The following is a 6334-nucleotide window of genomic DNA, read 5'->3' on the forward strand; positions in this document are numbered from 1 at the left end:
ACAACGGAAAAAATTAAATCAATATTGCTTCTTTGGAAAGATTAACAAAATGGACAGATCTTTAAGCTGACCAAAAGAAAGAGAGAGAAGAGACAGATTATTAAAATCAGGAACAAAACAAAGAACATCACTACCAACTTTGCAGAAATAAAAAGTTATAAAATCTATTAGTCAGAGTTCTCCAGAGAAACAGAACCAATAGGACATATGGAGATATGCATGATAGGATTTATTATGGGAATTAGCCTGCATGATTATGGAGGCTGAGAAGTTCCACAATATGCTGTCTTCAAGCTGTAGAACCAGGAAAGCTGGCGATGTGATTTGGTCTGATTCTGAAAGCCTGAAAACCAGGAAAGCCTGTGGTATAATTTCCAGTTCAAGGAATTCAGTCTTCTGTTTTGGCTGCCCTTAGAGGGCTGACTTGTGTCACTCAAAAAGGTATGTTGAAGCCCTAACCTTCAGTTCCTCAAAATTTGACCTTATTTGAAATAAGACATTGCAGATATATTAACTGAAATATTAATTATTTAAAATACTAGTTAAGTTAGATGAGGTCGTACTGGAAAGGACGGACTATTAAGCTGCCATGACTGGTGTTTTTATGAGAAGAGCCACACAGAGAGAAAATGGCCTTGTGAAGATGAGGGCAAATTTTGGCATTATGAAGGATCTTCTCCTAGAGCAGAGGTATCCTGCCTTTTAGCTTCCCTGGGCCACACTGGAAGTAGTATTGTCTGGGACCACATATAACACACACTAACACTAATGATAGCTGATGAGAAAAAAAAAAAAAATTGCAAAAAACATCTCATAATGTTTTAAGAAAGTTTACAAATTTGTGTTGGGTCACATTCCAAACTGTCCTGGGCTGCATGAAGCCTGTGGGCATGGGTTGGACAAGCTGGTCCTAGAGGCTTAAGAGGGAGCACAGCCCTGCCAACACCTTGATTTTGGACCTCCAGTCTCCAGAACTGTCAGAGAATAAATTCTTGTTGTTTTAAGCCACTTCGTTTGTGGTATTTTGTAACAATTGCCCTAAGAAACAAGTATATCCTCTGTGATGGTTAATTTTATGTGTCAACTTGACTGTGCTAAGGGATGCCCAGATAACTGTAAAACATCACTTCTAATTGTGTCTGTGAGGGTGTTTCCAGAAGAGATTAGCATTTGAATCAGCAGACTGAGTAAAGAACATCTGCCCTCACCAAAGGGGGCTAGCATCATCCAGTCCATGCAGGGCCTGACTAGAACAAAAAGGTGGACGATGGGTGATTTTGCTCTCTTCCTAAGCTAGGATATCCACCTCTTGGCCTTGGACATCAGCACTCCATATTTTCAGGCCTTTGGATTCTGGACTTACAGCAATGGTCCTCCTCCACTCCCCATGGAGGTTCTCAGGCCTTCAGACTCAGGCTGAATTACACTACCAACTTCTCTGGTTTTTCAGCCTGCAGACAGCATAATATGGGACTTCTTATCCTCCATAATTGTGCAACCTAATTTCCATAATAAATCCCCTACTATGTGCTTATACATGTGCTATTGGTTTTGCACTTCTGAAGGACCCTAACATATCTTACAACTTTTCTTTTCAGCAGGGTTGATAGTAGTGTTCCCTCTTTCATTCCTGATTTTGAAAATTTGTGTCTTCTCTATTTTCCTTGTAAAAGTCTAGTAAAACATTTGCCAATTTTGTTCATCTTAAGAAGCAACATTAATTTTATTTTTTTTCTCCTGTCTTATATTTTATGATGTTTTCTCTAATCTTTATTACTTTCTTTCTTAGCTTTGCTTTGGATTTAGTTTCTTCATCATTTTCTAGTTTCTTAAGGTATAATCTTACTTTATTGCTTTGAAAATGTTCTTCATGCACAGAGAGGTGCTTAATGTCTAAGTGCTACGTAATTGCTAATTGATTCTGGAAACATCCTTACACACATACCCAGAAATAATGTTTTACCTGCTAGATGAATGTCAGGTATTCCTTGACCCAGGCAAGTTGACACTCAAAATTATCTATTACATAAGAGAATGTTATTAATGACTTTATTCTAATACATTAGATAACTTAGATGAAATTGGCAAATTCTTATAAAAGCACAAATTACCAAAACCAACTCATGAAAAAATTGAAGATGCAAGTAATACCTACAAGGGGTAATAAAATTGAATTCATAATTTGAAATCTTTCTATAAATAAAATCCCCAACTGAAATGATTTTACTCATAAATACTACTAACTATTTAAGAAGAAATAATAGCAATCCTTCAAAAATTCTTTCAGAAAATCAAGAAAGGACCATTTCTCAACTCACTCTATGAGGCCAGTGACACTAAGACACCAGAGCCAGAGAAAGACCTCACAAGTAAAAAACAAGTAAATAAACTACAGACTAATATCTATCAAAGCAGTCAGGAAAGAAAGAGCAAATAAATCACTGACCCCCAAATCATTTTCTCTCCAACTTTGGCTTTTGAGGGATCCCCAACTAAGACAATTGGTGATAATCCAAATTAGCAATTAAAAAAGGCAGGAGGAAAATGGGCAGGGAAAGCCCTTCTATAAGGGAAACTCCATAATGAATATTATTGGGAATAATTTGGGAAATTTGAAAATGAACTATCCATTAGGGAATAATACTGTTTCATGTTTAATTTATTGGCCCTGATGATGATATTGTGTTAAGTAGGAAAATATTCTTGTTCTTAAGAGGTAGCATGCTGAAGTGTTTATGGTGAAAACATCAATAATGCCTGTAACCTATAACTTTTTTCAAATGGTGAGAAAAAAATTGGAGAAAATAATAAACAAGTGTGAAAACATAGTAAATGGTGGCTTACTTTAGGTAAATAGTAAACATGCATGCATTGTTCTTGTCTTTCAACTTCTCTATTGGTTAGCCTCTTTAAAAAAAATAAAATTAAGTAGAGAAGGGCAAAAACCACAATGAGATACCACTGCATGCATATTACAGTGGTTAAAACTTAAAAAAAAGAAAACTGGCAATACCAAGGACTATTGACAAGGACTATTGACAATATAGTTTGCCGGTGGGAATGCAAAATGGTATAGCAACTTTAGCAAACAGTTGGCAGTTTCTTATAAAGTTACAAAATATACTTACGATATCACCTAAAATTCTCACTCCTAGCTGTTTACCAAACAGGCATGAACATTTGTATTCACATAAATATCTATATGTGGACATTTCTACTGGCTTTATTAATAATCACCAAGTTCAAAACAATGCAAATGTCCCTCAACTGAGAAAGAAGTGTATAAACACACAGTGCTACATTCATACAATGGAATACTGTTCAGCAATAGAAAGAGACTAACTACTGATACACACAACATGGATGAACATCCAATGTACACTGCTACTGAAAGAATCCAGATGGAAATGCTACGTACGATACAATTCCATTTATATGACATTCTATAACAATAAAAAAAATGGAATAAAGTTGGCTACAAAGGGGGATGGGAAGATTTTCTGAAATAATGAGACTGTTTTATACTTTGTAGTGGTTACACAACTGTGCACGCTCAGGACTGTGTGCTAACAGGAGTGAATTTACGGTGTATTAACTATATGGTAATATTAAAATAAATGAAATTGTTGGTTTGAAAATAATCAGATCACTTCATCTAAAACCCTCCAGTGGCGTGTTACTTGGAATAAAAAGCAGTCATTACAATAGTTTACATGGCCTCCCTTTAGCTCTCTGATCTCATCCGCTACTTCTCTTCCTCTTCCTTCTTTCCCAGCTTCAGTAGCTGCTTTACATTCCTGAAACCTATCAGACATATTCCTACCTCAGAACCTGCTTTTTCCCCCAGTTGCTACAAGACTTGATTGCTCTTTTCAAGTCTTAATTGAATGTCATATTAGCAATAAGGTCTTCTTCATAACCTCACCTTACCCTGTTACTCCTTTCCTCTGTGGTAATTTCCACTACCAAAAATACTATGTATTCTAAAAACTATATACTATGCATTCTCCTTATTTATAGTGTCTATCTGTCTCAACAAGAGAGGGCAAAGCTTCTTGATGATTAGTTCACAGCTATATCACATGCACCTACAATGGTGCTTAACATATAATAGTGTTCATTCAATAATTGTTGAATAAATTAGCTGAGATATAATGAAAGAGCTGTTACTTAAAATGCCCTGCACTCAGTATCACTTGCTACTTTATATAACACACTAAAATCTATCTCACCATAATTCTTGAAGAAATGGATCTTTTATTCTAATTTTACTTTTATGAGAAATAAGGAACTGATGAGGAAAAAAAAGACTTATTAGGGATATAGTTTTTAAAATACGTATCAGCATTTTCTTAGATTTCAGTAAATTACTTACATCTATAAACTGGAACAATAAGGATTTGATCCTTCCTCTGTGAAGCTCTTCTTCCTACCTTCTTCCCTCTCAACCACTAATCCCTCTGAGCACCACTTCACCTTTATCTTCTCACCATCACTCCATCTTTCTTACTGCTTGAAGTCATACATTCAAAGGCTTCAAAATTGCGAATCAAATAAATGTTAAATTGAGTTAATTATAATATCCAGTTATAGATATAGACACAGATTTTGAAAATATTTTCATTGACTACCCTGAAACCACAAAAGTGTTCCTGTTAAGTAACCAAAATGCCATTCCTAGCATTTTCTGATTAATCAAAATTTTACTGAACTTAATCTTAGCTGTGAGTTTCTTTTTGTTGTTGTTGTTGTTTAATGAGGAGCGGAAGACACTGGATTAGGATCTAGACTGGAGAAATGTTGAACAGAAATGATTAACAATTTTCTTAAAGTATGTTATAGAAATTGGTTTTTGTGAAAAACGCAAGACTATGAGAAAACTTTGAAATCACTTTATACTTGGGACAATTTATTTTGAGTTATTAAAGTTTCCACTTTGACAGAGGTAGGATTCAATAAGAAAGTACATGTTGCAACTACAAAAAGTTGAAAGGTAAGTATAAATGAAAAAAGAAATTTAAGTTCCCGCTGCCTCCATTGTGGTTCAATCTCTTATAATAGCTTCCTAGTTGCTTTTTCATGTTCAGACTGTCCCCTACCAGCCTATTTAAACTGTTTGCAAGTTAATCTTCCTATGCAGAGTTGCGATACTATTTCTCCATACTCAAAAACCTTAAAAGCAAAGTCCCATTTCCCGAAGCACCAACATCTAAACATCTTTCAAAACATGGCCCTTTTACTAGAGGCCTTGGTGCATATTTTCATTAATATTTTCCGCAAGGTTTCTATGCACGCGTAGCACAGAAGTCAAACTGGGCTGTTTATTCTTCAGTCACTCCCAGTGATTTCTTCCTCTATTCCTTCATAAGTTACCTTTCTCCTCCTGAGGTGTCTACTCCTCACACAATCTTTCATCAATCAGCTCCTTCTAAAAGCTCACCCATCCACTTATCTCATAAAGCCTTTCACGCTCTCTTTTAATCCGACAAGTGTTCCCTCTGCTCCGAACTATCACAGAACTTCACATCTTCCTGAGGCACCTAACAAGCCCCAGCTTATATCATAGTTGTCTATGTTTTTATTTTATTCCTTCCCATCCATGTCATCCCTACCTGATTTTGTAAGGTCTGAGGCTGTGACCTACTTACCTTTCGTTACTCAGGTAATAGGATGGAATCTTTTCTACATGACATGCTCTATTGTTCCTTGATTTATAAAAGTGACTGTCAAGAGAGAGACTATGGAATCACAACTGCTGACCTGCTCAGCAGCCAAAACCTAACTCAGATGTCCTCTTGAGAAATTTTCCAAAGATGTATTACAGGGATCTATAAGAAGACAAGGGTGCCTTGTTTTAATCTCCTGCAGATCCCACAGGATACACACAATGGAGGGGGAAATCCCTTTGAAAAGTATTGGACAGGGAAAAAGGAGATAGCCTGAACATTCCCATTTAGTTAACTCGAGTTTCACCTGCACCAATCTCTTTAATGATTTTTAAATAACATCACGTTATAATTTGGAAAAAGGAATACTGACTTACTTGTGCTGAGTAGAACAGAAATCAACAAGCAGAAAATACGTTTTCCCAGCAAGAAAACTGGCTTCCCCTAAAATAAGATTTTTCTGAAGGCAAAAGCATTCAACTACACATCTCTTCTTTGGTAGCTTTTAAATATGACTGTGTCACTAGGTCATGGCCTCTGCCATCTGAGTTAGACATGTTCCCACACAGCAAGCATCCTACACAATTGCTGCACTTCAAACTCCCGAAGAGGCAAAAGAGGGGATTCAAATATTCCCATTGGAGGAGGTTAGGTTTTTATTCAGAGTT

Source organism: Macaca mulatta, chromosome 3 (genome assembly GCF_049350105.2).
Source record: "Macaca mulatta isolate MMU2019108-1 chromosome 3, T2T-MMU8v2.0, whole genome shotgun sequence".
NCBI classification, from domain to species: domain Eukaryota; kingdom Metazoa; phylum Chordata; class Mammalia; order Primates; family Cercopithecidae; genus Macaca; species Macaca mulatta.